This window comes from Kogia breviceps, chromosome 19 (genome assembly GCF_026419965.1).
Source record: "Kogia breviceps isolate mKogBre1 chromosome 19, mKogBre1 haplotype 1, whole genome shotgun sequence".
Lineage (NCBI taxonomy): Eukaryota > Metazoa > Chordata > Mammalia > Artiodactyla > Physeteridae > Kogia > Kogia breviceps.
Genome location: NC_081328.1, coordinates 2107864 through 2127750, shown reverse-complemented (window position 1 = coordinate 2127750; position 19887 = coordinate 2107864). Strand labels below are relative to the sequence as shown.

The window sequence follows — 19887 nt, the reverse complement described above, 5'->3', positions numbered from 1 at the left end:
TCCTCACCACCCGTCTGCAGATGGCAGAGGCGGGGGCCCTCAGGACAAAAGGGAGGGCCCACCTGACAGACCCCGAGCTGTCTGGCCAGTTTCTGACCTTGTGTGTCTGTGTCTGTGCCTGTGTGTGTGTGCGTGTGTGCGTGTGTGCGTGTGTGTGTGTGTGTGTGTGTGTGTGTGCATTGTGTGTGTCTGTGTGTGGGTGTGACAGTGGGAACAACCGATTTGTTTTAGGATTTTTTTCTATTGGAGTAGAGTTGATTTACAATATTGAGGTAGTTTCAGGTGTACAGCACAGTGATTCAGTTTTATATATGTATATATATATATATATATATATATATATATATATATATATATTCTTTTTCAGATTCTTTTCCCTTATAGGTTATTACAAGATATTGAATATAGTTCCCTGTTCTATACAGTAGGACCTTTTTGGTTATCTATTTTTTTATATAGTACAGTGTATATGTTAATCCCAAGCTCCTAAATTAGGAGTTTGGGAACAAGCAATTGAATAACCAAAGTAAATCTTGAGCTCGACAAAATAAAGAACTTGTATAGGGAAGAAACCAAGATGGACTCTGGTTGCCTTCTTGCTTCTTGCTCAGAAAGGGCGGAATTCTCCTCTGACCGCTACCTTCAGAGGCCTGTGGTCCCTGACGGACTCACAAAGGACCCCGTCGGCGGCTGTGGGTTTTCTATAACGATGACATTATTCTGAAAAGGCAGCCCCGAGTCACGGGAGCTTTAAGGGTTCAGAGTGGCGGGGTCTCAGCTGGAGATCAGCCGCGCTGCGTGCTGTGGCCCAGGCATGTCGGGAGGCCGGCCAGGGCAGCCCCTGGCAGCCCGTCCATCTGTCTGCCTGTCTGTCTGTCCAAGGCACTGAAGAACCTCCCGGGAGAGCTCTCACCCCGGGGGCCCAGGGAGGGGGGCAGGGACTGGGCTAGGAAGATGAAGGGCCCTTTCATCGTGTCTTTGGGGGTGCATGGAAGCCTTGGCTCTTGCAGGTGGTGGAGGAGAGGCAGCGGGAGGGCCAGGCTCCCAGCTGTGGCCCCAGGAGCTGGTCTGCAGCACCTCGAGTGCAGGGACAGGACGGCAGGGCAGGGCAGGGACCAAGGGAGGGACCGCACAGCCGCTGACCCTGTTAGCGGTCTGTGTTGGCTCCTGGACCACAGGAGGAAACGAGGGGGAAACAGAACTTTCCCGAAGCTTCTACAGGCACAGAGCGTGCAGGGGCCTGACTCAGGCCCCTGCAGGTGGCAGTGGCCGCCCCAGGCGTGGCAGACACCCCGTCTGGGTACGGGGCAGAGTCCATCCCTCCACCAGGGCTGTAGGACTCGGCCATGGCTCTGGATTTCCTTATTGTTACCAGCTTAAGTTAGATCACTGGGCGTGCTGATTTCTTTTCTGTTTTCACATTCCTGAAATATTCTTTTCTAAGCCACAGGCTTCAGCTATTTTCCTGCAGTGCCAGCTGGCTCACGAAAGCACCTGCTGTCCTTTGCGGGGCTAACGTATTCCGTGCCCGGAGCACGCCCTACCTTTCCCCAGCACACCACGCTTTGAGGAGTGTGTTTTAAACATGTACAATAGCCGCAAATATGAGGGATCATGTACAGGCTGCCCCCGGGATGACCCTGCCATCGTGGGTGCCTCGCAGGGGTCCTGGGAGCAAATCTACAAGGAACCGCACACAGGACGGACAGCGGCGCTCTGTGCTCCACCCCCAGGGTAGGAGCCTGAGACAATGACGCAACAGCACTGTGGCCGGGCCCTAAGCACGGGCGCTTTGTGATGCGGGCGTGTCTGACTGGCTTTCAGTGAAGAAAGATGGTCCCCTGTCCCTCAGGGGACCCCGCATGAGCCACATCACCAGGCTGCCCCCACCTTCTCTTTGTTCTGGGGTGAGGCCTGCTTCATGCTCTGCCCACGCCTGCCAGGCGCCCTGCACTCAGATCCCAGCGCCACAGAGGATGGGCAGCTATGCTGTCACCAGCCTCCAGGCCTCCCCATGGCCACTCCACACCCAGGACAAGGGGTCCCCACCCCCATTCCTACTTTCAACCTAACCCCTACTGTCCTGTCCTGCTTCCCCACCACAAGGAGTGTCCACAGCACCCCAACCAGGCTGACACCCTGCTGACTCATCTCCCACCCCGGCTTCTGGGCCCAGAGGATCCTGGAGCAAAGGACCATCTCATTCCTCTGTGGTTCCACAGCTCTCCACCCACCGTCTGGGCCGTAATCAACGTTGTGTAAAGACAGGCTGAAAACCTCAGTAAAACTAGAAAGCTGCTAGAAGAAGACAGGAGAAAAATCTTTGTGACCTTCAGTCAGGCAACAATTTCTTAGAATCAGCACCAAAAGCATGATCCGTAAATAAAATTGTTTAAAACACTGATCAATTGGACTTCATCAAAATTTAAAGCTTCTGCTCTTCAGAGGACATTGTCAAGAAAATGAAAAGCCAACTGGAAGGGAAGCATCCGCAAAACACAAAACTGATAAAGGACCTGATTCCCGAATTCATGAGGAAACCCAGCAAAACTCACGAAACTCAACAATGACGAAACACACAACTCAATAAAAAATGGTCAAAGATTTAAACACTTCACCAAAGAAGATAACTGGATGGCAAATAAACACATGAGAAGATGCTCAATGTCATGAGTCATTAAGTAAATGCAAACTGAAACCACAGGGAGATATTACTACCCGTCTAATTAGAATGGCTTGAAGTTTAAAAACATAAAAACAAGCACAGGCAAGGGCATGGAGCAACTGGAACTCCCATTCATTGTTGATGGAAACGCAAACTGGTGCAGCTGCTTTGCAAATCAGTGTAGCCATTTCCTATTGTTAAAAAAAAAAAAACCCAAATTTAACTGAGTACATTTTAAAGATCTTATTGGCTTTTTTACTCAGTGATTCATGAATTGGTCATCATCCAATCTAGCTGAGAGAAAGGAGCTCCGAGGAGCTGTACAAAGCGAGAGGCTTTTACAGGCAGCAGGGAGCAGGGACAAAGAAGTTGTACTCGGCAAAAAGCGGGTTGCTCACTGCAAGGCCACTTCCCTCTAGGGGCTGCCGGGGTCCACCAGGCAGGTGACCTCACTGGTGCGGGTCAGGGGATTCCCGATTCCCTGGTTAAAGATCCTATTTCCGGGAGAGGCTGAAACTGTAATTAAGTGAAGTTTTGGTGACGTGGGGCTCGGCATCAGCGACTCCATTTGGGGCCTCTTGTTTTCAACGTTACAAAATTAAACATGCGCTTATTATACAATCTAGTAATCCCACTACTCAGTATTTATCCAAGAGAAATGAAAACTGTGTCCGAGTGGGAAGCTTGATTCACAGGCTTGGGTTCTGATGAAATAAAATTCATATTTTAAGGCAAGACATTTAAACATAAACTTTTTTCTCTGCTTTTGGTCTCCTTCCCCGCCTCCAGTGTACACTGTGCATGTGCATTAACCAGACCTCCCCAATGGCAGAGATAACTGCTCAACCATAAAGATAAATTTTTCTCCTTCTGCAACAAGGACCTACTGTCTAGCACAGGGAACTCTACTCAATATTCTGTAATAACCTATAAGGGAAAAGAATCTGAAAAAGAATAGATATATATATGTATGTATGTATATATATAACTGAATCACTTTGCTATACACCTGAAACTAACACAACATTGTAAATCAACTACACTTCAGTAGAAAAATAAAATTAAAAAACAAAAAACAGGGGCTTCCCTGGTGGCGCAGTGGTTGAGAGTCCCCCTGCCGATGCAGGGGACGCGGGTTCGTGCCCCGGTCCGGGAGGATCCCATATGCCGCGGAGCGGCTGGGCCCGTGAGCCACCGCCACTGAGCCTGCGCGTCCGGAGCCTGTGCTCCGCAGCGGGAGAGGCCACAGAGGTGAGAGGCCCGCGTACCACAAAAAATAAAAATTACAAAACCAAAAATTTTCTCCCTCTGGTACCAGCCATGTAACTCATTAGAAGACAGTATTCCTTTCTCAATCCTGTAAGGGGCCACGATGACCACCACCGGCCTGGTACATGCAGACGTCTTTGGTGGACTTTATATATGAAGCCAACATATCATTTCCCTTAAAGACAGTGAGTGGTGCGGGACAGCCTGGTGAGAAGACCTAGAGAGGTACTGGGCCATACCTAAAGGAAGTTCTCAGCCTAAATACTCACTTATGAACTTACATTAGCGTTACTAGCTATGTTACCTGAATTCTGCCTATTTTACAAAAGGATTGTTTCTTACATCACCAAATGTGTGACTGAGCCTCAGATAAAATCAATGATGATTAGGTGACTTGAAACGACTGACCAAATACATAGTTGTATACGATCAGTTACTGTAACAGTGTAACTCTAGAATTGGGAGGAAGCCACAGAGGGAACCGTTTCCTGGACCCTAACAGACTGTAGGACGCGGGGTCCAGAGGTTTTGGGCAACTGTTAACACGGCCTAGTCCAGTATCAGCACATCAGCGAAATCCTCACTCGACCTGGGAATGAGCATTGCTGGGACCATGGGACAAATTGGTCACTAAATGCCTCCCAAACCTCTGTCAAAATTAAGACCAAAAGGGAGGGCGCTGGAACATAAAGAATGTAGCCCACCGTCCAGTTCCACAAGAAGCAAGTCATCAGCCACTGCAGTCAGTGACCCACAGGACACCTTGAAAGGAATTCTGAGCAAAGACCAGGATGAGGCACTTTGCGTTCTGGGAAAACTGGCAGAACCAGCCCTCAGGCAGTTAGACGTTTTCAGGAGGAATTTTTTATGAACCTGGATTCTTGCATCTTCCCATACTTAGAAAAGCACTTAAAAAAAAAAAAACAGGGCTTCCCTGGTGGCGCAGTGGTTGGGAGTCCGCCTGCCGATGCAGGGGACACGGGTTCGTGCCCTGGTCCGGGAAGATCCCACATGCCGCGGAGCGACTGAGTCCGTGAGCCATGGCCGCTGCGCCTGCGCGTCCGGAGCCTGTGCTCCGCAACGGGAGAGGCCGCAACGGTGAGAGGCCCGCGTACCGCAAAAAAAAAAAAAAAAAAAAAAAGCTTTGCTAATTCTTGTTCCTATTAGTTGCGATTGCCAATGCCCATCTCCATATGTTCTCTTTGACGCTGGATGTTATTTATGTTTTCAGTTTTTGCCTATCTGCTACAGGGAAAGTGACATTTCATTAGTTTGAGTTTGCATTTCCATGATTCTTACCGAGGCATCTTTCTTGGCTGTCAATATTTCTTCATATATTTATGGAAATAAATATACATTTCTGTTTATAAATTGCCTTTGCCCACTTTTCCTGTGTGTCTTTTGCCTTTTCCTAACGGATGTGCGCAGGTTCCTCTCTCATCATGGGTAGCAGCTCTCCGCGGTACGGGTGCTGCACATAGTTCTCTCTGCCACGTGCCTGTCTTTCGATGCGCTACGGTTTTAAATGTGTATAACGTCAAGTGTGCCATCTTTTTCTGTCTCCCAAGATTACATGAAGGGTTGTCTTAAGTCATAAAGGGAAAGAATGACACATTTGACTCTATATAAGAAATACAAGTGAATACTCCTGCATTTGGTGGGAATGAAAACTGGTACAACCATTACGGAAAACATTATGGAGGTTCCTTAAAAAACACTAAATATAGAACTACCAGATGACCCAGCAATCCCACTCCTGGGCATATATCCAGAGAAAACCATAATTCAAAAAGATGCATGCACCCCAATATTCACTGCAGCACTGGTTACAAGAGCCAAGACATAGAAGCAACCTAAATGTCCATCAACAGAGGAATGGATGAAGAAGATGTGATATATATATATATACAATGGGATATTACTTAGCCATAACAAAGAATGAAATAATGTCATTTGAAGCAACATGGATGGACCTAGATATTGTCATACTGAGTGAAGTAAGTCAGACAGAGAAAGACAAATATCATATGATATCGCTTATATGTGGAATCTAAAGAAAAAAATGGTACAAATGAACTTAGTTACAAAACAGAAAAGGAGTCACAGACATAGAAAATAAACATATGGTTACGGGGGGCGTGAAGGGGGGATGAGGGATAAATTGGGAGATTGGGATTGACATATACACGCTACTGTAAATAAAATAGGTAACTAATAAGGACCTACTGTAGAGCACAGGGAACTCTACTCAATACTCTGTAATGAGTTATATGGGAAAAGAATCTAAAAATGAGTGGAGATATATCTAGATCTAGATCTAGATCTAGATCTAGATGTATCTATATAGATTTATCTATATCTATATATATCTCTGATTCACTTTGCTGCACACCTGAAACTAACACAACATTGTAATAAATCAACTATACTCCAATAAAAATTACATTAAAAAGAAACACACAGAATGCATATTTATGTATATAAAATAGATGTATACATATATATATATGTCTCTATGCATATCTGTGTACCCCAAATACTTTTTCAGTATTTCCTTGTTTAACTTTATTTCCCCACCCCAACAACCCATGGCGTGGACACTAGAACCATCCCCCTTTTACAGATGAGAAGACTAAGGCCGGGGAGGCCGAGATGGAGCCCTCGCTGCCAACAACTCTTCCTTTGACTCAGTGTCCCTCCACACAACCCATTCTCTCCACACATCTTAAAACAGCAAAATCAACACACAGTGATAACAGCTCAGAAACGGTCAGCTCCTATAAATAAAACAGACAACCCAGAAAAAGCATATTATCATAGAACAGCTGAGGATACACACTGACAAAATTATAAAATATTAGAGAACATAAAGGTCACTCATAAATGACAATGGAAAAACTGCCTAGCATTATTTTGTTTAAGTCAAAGTCCACTTTTCACATCAGGCACCAAAGTAAAAACTAGAAGGAAATAAATCCCTTAAAAAAAAGACAGATTTCTAAAGTAAGAAGAAATAGTTAAAAATGGGCAGATGTGACTATGCAAAAATGTTAACTGGCTGTATGGTTTTTCTTTGTTTGTTTGTTTGCGGTACGCGGGCCTCTCACCGTTGTGGCCTCTCCCGTTGCGGAGCACAGGCTCCGGACGCGCAGGCGCAGCGGCCATGGCTCCCGAGCCCAGCGGCTCCGCGGCACGTGGGATCTTCCCGGACCAGGTCACGAACCCGTGTGTCCCCTGCATCGGCAGGCGGATTCTCAACCACGGCGCCACCAGGGAAGCCCGGCTGTATGGTTTTTAAAAACTCATTTTAAAAAGGTAAAACATAGTCTGGGGAAAATAACTGATGAAACTTTGTGAGTAAATCTTTTAAAAACCTTTATGGGGACTTCCCTGGTGGTCCAGTGGTAAAGAATCCGCCTTACAATGCAGGGGATGCGGGTTTGATCCCCGGTCAGAGAACTAAGATCCCACGTGCCACGGGGCAACTAATCCCACGTGCCGCAACAACTACTGAGCTCACGCGCCTCAACCAGAGAAGAGAAAAACTGCGCACCGCAACTAGAGAGAAGCCCATGCACCGCGACGAAGAGCCCACGGGCTGCAACTAAGACCCAACGCAGCCAAAATTAAAGAATAAATAAAACCACACTTTATGAATTAGCCACCCCCACAAAAAAACGCATTAAGATCCTAACAGATAAATGAGCAAAGGAAGAGAAGGTACAATTTGTAAACAAACATGTGAAAAAAAAAGTTCATCGTAACTATATTAAAAAAGATGCAAAATTACCAACAAGTGCTTCTGTTTTGCCTGTTTTCTTTTCTTTTCTTTCATGGTGCTGTCACTGGAATGGATAAAATTAAACTGACATCTCACACACAGTGTTGGTAGAAAAGCAGTCTAGCAACATATACAAAGCACTGTTAAAAACTCATGTGCTTCAGGCTTCCCTGGTGGCTCAGTGGTTAATAATCCTCCTGCCGATGCAGGGGACGCGGGTTCGTGCCCCGGTCCGGGAAGATCCCACGTGCCGCGGAGCGGCTGGGCCCGTGAGCCACACCTACTGAGCCCGCACGCTACAACTGCTGAAGCCCAGGCGACTAGAGCCCGTGCTCCACGACCAGAGAAGCCACCTCAATGAGAAGCCCGCGCACCACAACGAAGAGCAGCCCCCACTCGCCGCAACTGGAGAACGCCCGCGCGCAGCAACGAAGACCCGACGCGGCCAAAAATTAATTAATTAATTTTTAAAAATTCACGCGCTTTGATCCAGTAATCCCACCTCTGAGAATCCATTCTACAGATAATCCAAAAACGTGGGGAAAATTATACGGACAAGACAGTCACTGAAGTGTCCTTTATCATAGCAAACAAACAAACAAAAAGCAATCCCATTTTCAAGAACAGGGAATAGTTAATTAATTTATGGAACAAACAAATTATACGCCATTAAAAATAATTGTGAACTAATAATATAAAGAAGTATGCTATAATATTTAACTGTACAGGTCCAGAGAAATATAGAAATTTGAAGTCGTCTTAGTGCATGGCACTGAGTCACTATTTCCTCTGCTTTCTAAACTTACTCCGGGTTTCAAAAGACCTGCGTTCCGATCCCAGACCACCGCACCCACCAGTCAGTCTGCCCTTGGCCAAGTTACAAGACCTTTCTGTGCCTCAGTTTCCCCACTTTGAAAGTGAAGACCGCACGCGTGGGCGCCTCACGGGGCGACGGCGAGCCTCAGAGAAGATGATCCTCGGCGAGCGCTCAACCGCTGGGTCTGCCAGGCAGTAAGTAGACAGGAGTGTTGTGTTTACCTTTTTTAAAGATATTAACGTGTTTGAAAAATAAAATTGAAGCGAGGGGAAAAGGCGCTTCCCACGCGGCGGCTTTTCCCAAGTGAAGGTGTGGCCTTGTCTGTTTGGCGCCCCCTCGACGTCCGTGGGTTTGTTCTGCTGAGACGACGACACCGCACCGTCCACGTAAGCTCACTCGGCAAAGGAGAGACGAAGGGAAGGGAAACGGCCGCTCTAACCAGAGCCACGCAAAAACGCGTAGAGTCTGTGGGGCACAGCTGCAGAGACCAGACCCAAGGTCAAAGCAGCACATGTGTGTCCCCACCTTTGCACCCGAAGGGGAGGCGGCAAAGCGCATTTCTCGAGCCAACTTAAAGAACGGGCTTTCTGCATGACTGAGCTAAAGGTCTGATTCCAACAAGAGATTAGACTCGATGGAAAAAAGGGAAGAAAAACAGCCCAAACTTAATTTCCAGCAAACGGAGAGGTGGAGACCTTTCAAAGTAGCTGGAGCCCTTTGCCAGGGCGGGTGGGGCAAAAGACCGTCTAAACAGAAACCATATCACGAGTAACTTCCTAGAAAAGCCTCTATCTTTGCCGCATCTTTGGAAAGTCTGCCATCTAGGCCTTGTAAGCACAATGTTTGGCCCAGATACTGAGCGCGGGCACGTTATCGGGCCCTCTGCAAGGAGGGTGGGCGTGCTCCACAGAGCTGGTCTTCCAGGGGAGAAGGCCCTAGAACCTCGTGGGGGTGAGGAACCAGGCAAGTGGGCGGCCCCTCCCGTGGGATTTCAGACTTCCCACCCTTGGCGAGAATAAGGCACAGCAGCAGCCCTCTTCACCGCGGTGGTGAAACACAGATCTCCACGCTGCTAGCAATGAGACCCACCGGGGGGATTTCTCTTCCAAAGACCTTCAGACATTTAACCTAAAGTTAGCATTAATTATCCTTTCTTGGCAAGACGAGAGAAGTGGCAGGCAGTGAGAAAAGACGGTGTTTTCAAGCTGCCAGAAGATGTCTGAAATCCATTTTTAGGCCCCCAAACATGCACGTAGCATGAACTTGCCCAGCCCACGAACCACAGGAGGATATATTAATAACACTGGAGTCAGAGCAGGAGTCACCGGGACTTGAGACGTTACAGCCACAAAAGAAGAACCTCTTCCCCCAGATACAGCTGTTCTAAGAGTTTCCACCTCCACCTTAAAGAATAACCAACAGGGTACTTACTGCAAAACCTTGGGCTTCTCCTGCTTCTCAGAGCGGCTGGCCTCAATCAGCAAGCCAGCCGCACTGTTCTGGGGTTTGGTGCCGGCCGGGAGGAAAACCACACTCGAAGGGCCGGGCACTGAGCACTGGAAGCGCTTCGCTCAGGAAACAGGCGGGCTCAGCTCTCCAGGGCTTCCGACGGCCTCTCCCTCCCCTCCACCCCCCACCCACCCCCCCAAAAAACCCTGCAAAATCACTTCTATCCTACTGGCTCCGGAATACTTCCTTCGAACCTCTCTGAAACATAAGGATTTAAAGATGTAAGCTGACTAGTTTCTTGCTGATTGCTCCCTGAGATATCAGACAGAAAAAAAAGAAAAAGGCAGTCTGCTCTTCAGAGGGGAGTCTGCCCTGAAGCCTCAGGGTCCCTTCCTTTCGAGCCTGTGACTCATAGAATGTTCTAGGTGGGATGGGAGACTCAGGTTCCAGCCGGGAACATTTCAAAGCAGGTGGTTCTGATCGGCGGACTCTAGGGACCTCGGAGGTAAGGCGTCTGGATCTCCAAGGCTCCCGTGACCAGTTGAGGCTTCCTGTTTCACTCAAGGTAAATATTTTCATACTTAATTTTGAATTCAGAGAGCTCCCAAATCATAAGAGCACTCTCACGACAGGTGGCCTCCAAGCCCCATGACGGTAAGATCTCCTGTTACAGGGGGCGAACACGCGGCATGGAAAATACACGAGGAAGAAATGTTGTGAGAAGGTAAACAAGCTCCTGTGTTGTGTCCACACTCTCCACGAACTGAAGGGATCAGGGCCAGGCAGAGCTCAGTCACGGCCATAAACTGGATTTTACTTGCTATTTTAGTGTCAAACAGGTGTGGGAAGCAGCCGAGTAGCTCTTAATGGCGCTGTGGGTTGGCAGGGCCTCGGTGACGTTGAGTCCGCTGTGTTCACCGCGGTTCCATGCCCATCCCAGACCACGGAAAGGAGCTCTGCTCACGCAGCTTGGAACCGCTCCCCACGAGCTCCGCCGCCGGGGCTGTTGCTGTAACTGTGGCCCCATGCCCCCCCCCCCCCGGCAAACGCTGCCGCCTCTGGTGGCCCCCCCTCTTTGCCTTAAAGCAAAAGAGAGGCACACCGCACGGGACACGCCCTCGCGGAGGAACGTCCATCCTCCGGGGAGCCGGGGGCGCACGGGGACCTGACTCACCCGGGGGTTTCCGCAGCGCATGGCCCCGCGGCACAGTCACGGGGGGTGGCCATGGGCGGGACCCTGCAAGTGACAGAACTCCGCTTAAGCAAAATGGCAAACTTACTGGCTAACTGGCTGCTCTGGGGATGACTTCAAGCTGGCTTTAAGCCACTTATACCTGGAGGTTCGGATGCCGTTGGGAAGCTGCTTCTCATCACCCCTCGGCTCTGCTTCCCTGAGTTCGCGTCGCTCCAACACAGGTGCTCTTGGGATGGGAAAGCCTTTCCCGGCAGCGTTCCAGGACTAGGGGGCTTTAGCGTTCAGGATCTCAGAAGACGAGACCTCAGAAAAGAACCCCAGAGTGATACACTGTCCAACCCAGAGGAGGGGAGAGGGACCTGGGTGATTGGGGACCCTACCAGCTGTAAGAACGGTTCCCCAAAGCAAAAAAAAAAAAAAGCTGGACAGACAAAAAAGTACAAGCTAGTCACCCACTAGCGCCTTGGATTTCAGCCTTTCATGTGACCATGTCTTACTTCCCCAATCAGACTGTAAATCTATTAATGGAAAGATATACACAAATTGTCAACAGTGGTTATCTCTGGAATTGGCGGTCATTTATTTTTTTAATTCACATTGTATCTTCTACATTTTCTAAAACAAGTAGGTATTAAATTGTGTAATAAAATAATTAAATAAGTTATTGCATGCTAAACAAATCCTAATTACAAAGTAAAAAATATATACATAAAATATCTATGAATAAACCTGGTAAGAAAATTGCTGTTGCCCCCCAAAATCTACAACATTTTACAGAATGACAAAAAGAGGACTGGATGGAAAAATATACCATGATTTTCCAATTAGATATTCATCATTCACAAAATAATTTTATAAATGTATTGTAAGTCCAATAAAAATTCTAATAGGATTAGAAGTGTGAAGAAAATTCTTTACAAAGTTATCCTAAAATTCATCTGGTAAAATAATTCATTCTTCTCTATAAAAGAAAATTCTAAAAAGAAAGTGTATTTACACTCCCAGATATAAAAGCAGACCAGAAAAGTAAAATAATTATAATAGTATGGCTCAGGAATAGAAAGATCATCAGTGAATCATAACAAAGCCCAAGCATAAGAATTTGGATTACAATAAAGATGGCATCATTAATCTGAGGACAAGGAATGGATTGTTTTTTAAAATGGCATTGGGAAAACTGGCTGATCATATGCAGAAAAAGAGAGTGACGGAGAAAGAAGGAAAGAGACTCCTACCTCACACCAAATGAATTTTGAAGGAATAAAGATTTAGGTGGGTAAAAAAAGAAGCATTGCAAGAACTAGAGGAAAATAGAGGAGATTCTATATGTAAACAAGATGAAAAAGGCCTCTCTGAGCCCACCTGCAAAAGCAGAATACATAAAGAAAAATAGATTTGGCTACTTTAAAAGAAAACACTCTGCAAAACAAAAACAAAAACTATAAACAAAATGTAAATGCCAGTGACAACATGAGCTGAGCATCTATGCATAACCTTTGGTTCAGTTATTCCATTTGTAGAAATGAATCCTATGAAAATAATTATGAAGGAATTTACAGCTGTGTGTGCAAGAGTTATAAGCTTATCCTTGATTATAACAACGATGACAACAAAGGAAATAATTAAAATCTAATTGGTTAGATGATGGTATATTCACATGATTAAACATTATGCAGCTGTTAAAAGTGACATATATCAACCAATATTCCCTATGATACTGATGCAAAAATCCTCAACAAAATACTAGCAAACCAAATTTAACAACATATATAAAGGATTATACACCATGACCAAGTGGGATTTACTCAGGAATTCAAGGTTTTCCAACATACGACAATCAATCAAAGTAACACACCATATTAATAGAATAAAGGACACAACCACATAATCATCTCAATAGATGCAGAAAAGCATTTGACAAAATCCAACACACGTTCACGATAAAAAAAGAAAAAAAAAAACACTCAACAGGCTAGGAATAAAAGAGAAATTCCTCAGCCTGATAAAGAGCAACTACAAAACACCCAACAACAAACATTGTACTTAATGGTGAAAATCTGAAACTTTTCCTGTAAGAGCAGTAATAAGGTAAGGATGTCTGCTCTCACCGCTTCTAGTCAACAATATAATGGAGTCTTTAGCCAGGGAAATTAGGAGGAAGGAAGGAAGGAAGGGAGGGAGGGAGGGAGGAAGAAAGACAAGGTATCCAGACTGGTAAGAAAGTAAAGCTATATTTTATTAGCAGATGACATGATCTCGTATACAGAAAATCCTAAGGAATCTACAACAACAAAACAGAGCTAATAAACTTGTTCAGCAAGGTTGTAGGCTACAAGATCAATATACAAAAATCAATTTTATTTTTATACACTTGTAATAAACAATCCAAATATATTTTTTAAAATTCCATTTACAATAGTCTCAAAAAGAAAATATCTAGAAATATATTTAACAAAATACATGCAAGACTTGCAGTACACTAAAAACTACAAAACACTTAAAAAATTGAAGAAGTCTTAAATAAATGGACAGACATCCCATGCTCAAGTACTGAAAAACTTGAGACGGCAATGCTCCTCAAATTGATCTACAGAATCAACACAACCCATATCAAAATTCTAGCTGCTCTTTTCACAGAAGTTGACAAGTTAATTCTACAACTCATATGGAAATGCAAGGGACCCAGAATAGTCAAAACAATTTTGAAAAAGAGGAACAAAGCAGGACTCACACTTCCCAATTTCAAAACTTACTACAAAGCTACAGCAGTCTAGACCATGTGGTACTGGCATAAGGATAGACATATGTAGATAAATAGAATAAAACTCAGAGTCCAAAAACGAGCCCATACATTTATGGGCAGTTGATTTTGGACAAGGGTGCCAAAACGATTCAATGGGGAAAGAATAGTCTTTTCAACAAGTGGTGTTGGGACAACTGGACATCCACATGCAAAAGAATGGAGTTAGACTCCTACTGCACACCACATACAAGAATTACCTCAAAATGTAACAGCTAAAAATAGAAAACTCTTAGAAGAAAATATAAGTATAAAACTTCATGACCTTGGATTAGGCAATGTTTTCTTAGATATTACACCCAAGACACAAGCAACCAAAGAAACACTAGATAAGTTGGACTTCATAAAAATTAAAAACTTTTGTGCTTCAAAGGACACTATCAAGAAAGTAAAAAGATAGCCCACATAATGGGAGAAAATATTTGCAAATCATATATCTGATAAGGGTCTATTATCCAGAATATAAAGGACAAGTAACCCAACGAAAAAATGGGCAAAGGAGCCAAATACACATTTCTCCAAGGAGAATATAAAATATACAAATGGCCAAAAAGCATATGAAAAGATATTCACCATCTTTAGGCATTAGTGGTATGCAAATCAAAGCTACAATTAGATACCACCTCACATCTACTAGGATGACTATAGGCAAAAAGACAGACAGTAATAAGTGTTGGCAAGGATATGAAGAAATTGAACCTTCATACATTGTGTGACCCAGTAATTCCACTCCTTGGTATATACCCCAAAGAACCAAAAACAGGAGTTCAAACAAAAATCTATACACAAATATTCACAACCACACTATTCACAATAGCCAAAAAGTAGAAAAAAAATGTTCATTAAGTGATGAATGGATAAACATAACATGTAGGTCCATATGATGGAATATTATTCATCAGTAAAAAGGAATGAAGTAAAAAAAAAAAAAAAAAAAAAGAGTGAAGTAGTGGCACATGCTACAACATAGATGAACCTTGAAAACATTATGCCGAGTGAAAGAAGCCACATCAAAAAGGCCACATATTGTATGATTACATTAATATGCAATTTCCAGAATAGGCAAATCCATAAATACAGAAAGTAGATTAGTGGTTGCCCTGGGATGAAGGGATAGGTTAGAATGGGGAGTGACTGCTAATGGCTCCAGGATTCCCTTTTGGGGTGATGTAAATATTCTGGAATTTGATAGAGGTGAGTGTTGCACAACTTTGTCAATACACAAGAAAAATTACTGTATTGTACAGTTTAAAATTGTGAATTTATGGTATGTGATTTATAGCAACTTCACAAAGGATACTGTAACATATTTGATCATGTAGAACAATGGTGACAATAAATTAGTGGAAAATATGATTGTAAAAGGTGCATACAGTAGGAAACCATATTTACAACAGGCATAGAAAAAAGACTTAGAGAAAAGTCTATATATTAAAAATGTTATTCTTGAACCCCTTGTTGAAGAATGAGTTGACCATATAGGTGTAGATTTATTTCTAGAATCTTTATTCTGTTCCATTGGTCTATATGTGTGTTTTTATGCTATACTGTTTTGATTACTATAGCTTTATAGTGTATCTTTTAATTAGAAAGTGTGATGCCTCCAGCTTTGTTCTTCTTTCTCAAAATAATTTGTGGTTTTTTGCAGTTCTATATGAATTTTAGAATTGTTTTTTGTATTTCTGTTAAAAAATGCCATTGGGCTTTTGTTAGGGATTGCACTGAATCTCTAATGGGGAAAAGATAGTTTCTTCAACAAATGGTGCAGGGGAAATTAGATATCCACATGCAAAAGAATGAAATTGTACCCTCATACCATACACAAAACCAATTCAAAATTGATTAAAGACTTAAACATAAGATCTGAAACCATAAGACTCTTAGGAAAAAACAAGGTGTAAAACTTCATGACATTGGTCTTGGTAATGACATCATGGATATGACACCAAATGCACAAGCAGCAAAAACAAAAATAAACAATCAGGACTACATCAAACCCCAAAAGCTTCTGCACAGCAAAGGAAACAACCAACAAAGTGGAAAGGCAACAAACAGAATGGGAGTAAATATTTGCAAACTATATATCTGATAAGGGGTTAATCTCCAAAATATATAAGGAACTCCTACAAGTCAACAGTATAAAACCTAATATCCAATAAAAAGATAGGCCAAGGACTTAAATAGATGTTTCTCCAAAGAAGACATAAAAATGGCCTACAGGTATATGAAAAATGGTTAACATCAGTAATCATCAGGGAAATGCAAATAAAAACCACAATGAGATATCACCTCACACCAGTCAGGATGGCTATTATAAAAAAAAAAAGAAGAAGACAAGTGTTGGTGAGGATGTGGAGATACTGGAACCCTGTACATTGCTGGTGAGAATGCAGAACAGTGCAGCCGCTATGGAAAACAGTATGGAGGTTCCTCAAAAAATTAAAAACACAGTTGTACCTCCACCTTTTCAGGGGATTGGTTCCAGGACCCGCCACGGACACCGAAATTAACAGATGCTCAAGTTCTGCAGTCCGCCCTCCGTATCCATGGGTACCACATCCACAGAGTCAACCACCCATGGATCGTGTATTAAGTTTGCATCAGCACTGAATTGAAGATGCAGAACCTGTGGCTACAGAGGGCCAACCATATATTTATTTTAAAAAATCTGTGTGTAAGTGGACCCATGCAGTTCAAACCCATGTTGTTCAAGGGTCAACTGCAGAACTATCATATGATGAGGTCATCACACTTCTGGGTATTCACCTAAAACAACTCAAATCAGGATCTCTAAGAGATATTAACACTCCTGTGTTCATGGCAGCATTATTCACAATATCCAAGATGTGGAAGCAACCTAAGTGTCCATTGACAGATGAAGGGATAAAGAAGATGTGGGGTAGACATACAATGGAATATGATTCGGCCTCAAAAAAGAAGGAAATTCTGCAACATGTGGCAACATGGATGAACCTGAGGACGTTATGCTGAGTGAAACAAACCAGTCACAAAAGAACAAACACCGCATGACTCCACTTATGTGAGGAATCTAAAAGAGTCAAATTCACAGAATCACGGAGTAGAATGGTGGTTGCCAGGGGCTGGGGGAGGGGAATGGGTCATAAAGTTTAATTGTTTAATTGACGGGCATAAAGTCTCAGTCAAGCAAGATGAGCAAAAGCTCTGGAGACCTGCTGTATAACGTTGTACCTACAATCACCCATCAGGTATTGTACGCGTAAACATTCAAGAGAGTAGATCTCACGTCAAGTGTTCTTACCACATTCAAACAAAAATTTCAAAAATAAATGACAAAAAAGAGGATGTTATTATCTCTGGGTGCTGGGACGATGTGAGGTTCTAATTTTCTTTACGTTTTTAAGATTTTTCTACACTCGTTACAATGAACGTGTAACGTTGTACAATTTTAATAACAGTATTTAAGCATAACAACAATTACGCATCTGAGAGCATCAGACTCTATTTGTGACTTGATAGCTTATACTGCGGAGAGTAAGTTCAATGTGACCCAAGGAAGGCTTTCTTAATTGTAGCAATAAGTAAACCCTGGACAAGACTCCCTCTGCAGGGACCGAGAGTCTCGGAACAGAGGGAGGTGACGGGCCGCGATGGCATGTCCAGGTGTCCACTGGCACAGAGACCACACAGTACAAGGTGGACCAGCTCCTGGGCTGGGTCCATGACTCCAGACCAGTGCTAAAGGAAACCTGTGTGCCAGCCAAGTTCATAAGCGCCTCAATGGGAAACCTGCCAGCTCTCCATGGAACAGAATTTACTAAACCTTAGCCAAAAATCAAAGCCTTAAGATGTTCTGTTTTGCTCTTGGAAAAATAAATGTATCGACCCTAAAAATAACTAGGACAAAGCCAAAAGATGAAAGTGGCTCTGAATGGGTTTCAGATGTTTGATGAATTTTTGCAAAGACCCTGAGAGTCCCCAGGACCCCTGCATTCTAGCAGAGAGGTGCCACGAGGATCTGTGATGACGCACCTTGAAAGGGCACCTCCCAGGGGCAAAAACAGCTAGAAAATCTTCATGGGTTTCTACATTTCAACTGCCAGCAACAGATCCAGCGTTTCTTACTGGAAAGCTGAGTATAAATAGAAATTGCTGGGACTTCCCTGGTGGCACAGTGGTTAAGAATCCACCTGCCAATGCAGGGGACACGGGTTCGAGCCCTGGTCCGGGAAGATCCCACATGCCGCAGAGCCACTAAGCCCGTGCGCCACAACTGCTGAGCCTGCGCTCTAGAGCCCGCGAGCCACAGCTACGGAGCCCAGGCCCGACAACTACTGAAGCCTGCGTGTGCTGGAGCCTGCGTGCCACAACTACTGAGCCCGAGTGCTGCAACTGTTGAAGCCCACATGCCTAGAGCCTATGCTCCACAACAAGAGAAGCCACCGCAATGAGAAGCCCACACACCACAACGAAGAGTAGCCCCCTGCTCGCCGCAACTAGAGAAAGCCCGTGTGCAGCAACGAAGACCCAACGCAGCCAAAAGTTAAAAACAAAAAAAAAAAGAAAGAAAGAAAAATTGTTTACCTGATGGGTTAGCAGGTCATAATGAATACGCTTATCTACTATACAAACTCTGCAACCTGACGTCAGCGTGTAGTATATACATTGCTCTTCCTATCTATAAGGCCTGACTGTAAACACTCATTCCTCCTAAGAGGAACTTGACTTTTATGTTAACCCAACCGTCTCTTTAGACGACTTTTTAATTTAGTTCTAAAGCATAAAATTTCACTGTAGGAAATTACATAGAGAGGAGTAATTACAGAGGGAGACACACCGCACCAGGAAAGGGGTGGTTAGTGAAGCCGGCCTTCATAAGAGCTCTGGGCAAGGGCCACTGCACCCTCCCTAAGAAAACACAAAGGCCAGGCTCCTTTTGTAAATGCGTCGCTAGGAGCAAGAGTTCTGGGGCTTCCCTGGTGGCGCAGTGGTTGAGGGTCCGCCTGCCGAGGCAGGGGACGCGGGTTTGTGCCCCCGTCCGGGAGGATCCCACGTGCCGCGGAGCGGCTGGGCCCGTGAGCCGTGGCCGCTGCGCCTGCGCGTCCGGCGCCTGTGCTCCGCAGCGGGAGAGGCCACGACAGCGAGAGGCCCGTGTACTGCAAAAAAAAAAAAAAAAAAAAAAAGAGTTCTGTCCGCTTATGAGTTACAATGCCTGGATATATTGTCATAAAAAGCACTCCTGGAGGCCCAGATGAATTCACATGCCCAAAGGAGCGTGGACAGGTCATGCTGCCATGAGGCAGATGGGGCTCCAGGGCTGGACGCCCTCTGCCGACTTCCCACCGCAGCCCAGACCACCCTCTGGCTGCCCGTGCCACACGCCCGCCACCCGCACTGCGCTCCCCTCCCAGCTGTGCGCGGGTGCTGAGTGAGGCCATGCGTATATTTGAATTTGTTTAATTAGCCAGGAATAGGAAAGCAGCGACTCTTTGGGCTTCAAAGCAGATGTTACGCTAAATTGGGGAAAGAACGAGAGCCCCAGAGCGTCTGAAGAATGACTCAGCCTTGGTCCCCCACAAGTCCCATCGTCCCTGGACCTGACCCTCCTGCCGTCAGGATTCCGAACCTGAAAGACCCGCCTCTGACATCCAGCGGCCCCTCTTCCAGCTGCCCCGCCCCCTCCTCCCTCCCAGCCCGGTCCGCCCCTGCACCCTTCCCAGAGCCGCGTTCCTTCCCTCCGCCGCGGCTCCCACAGGCCTCCCCGCCCAGCCTGACCCCCAGGACCTCCTGCTTCCACCGGCTCCCTGGATGCCCTCACTCTGGCCCTGCTCAGGCGGCCACCCACTGGGGATCCACCAAATCACCCATTTTTCTTTGTTTCCAGTCTGGGTCTCCGGATGGACCTATGCAGACGGAGCTCCCCTGAGGGCAT

At 45.1% G+C, this 19887-nt stretch overlaps 1 protein-coding gene across 13 annotated transcripts in view; it reads right to left on the bottom strand.

Annotated features, from left to right (window-relative positions):
* The window catches only part of SPECC1 (sperm antigen with calponin homology and coiled-coil domains 1), a 219867-nt gene that overhangs the window by 168598 nt on the left and 31382 nt on the right, over positions 1 to 19887 (bottom strand). Inside the window, exon 1 of one of the 13 annotated variants that reach the window (XM_067021741.1) lies at positions 9964 to 10063. The exons of 11 other annotated variants lie outside the window; for them this stretch is intronic. The gene's annotated coding sequence lies outside the window, so the exon portion shown is untranslated. Of the gene's footprint in view, positions 1 to 9963; positions 10064 to 19887 lie in introns of those variants that run through there. One more of the 13 variants, XM_067021728.1, reaches the window with a different exon arrangement.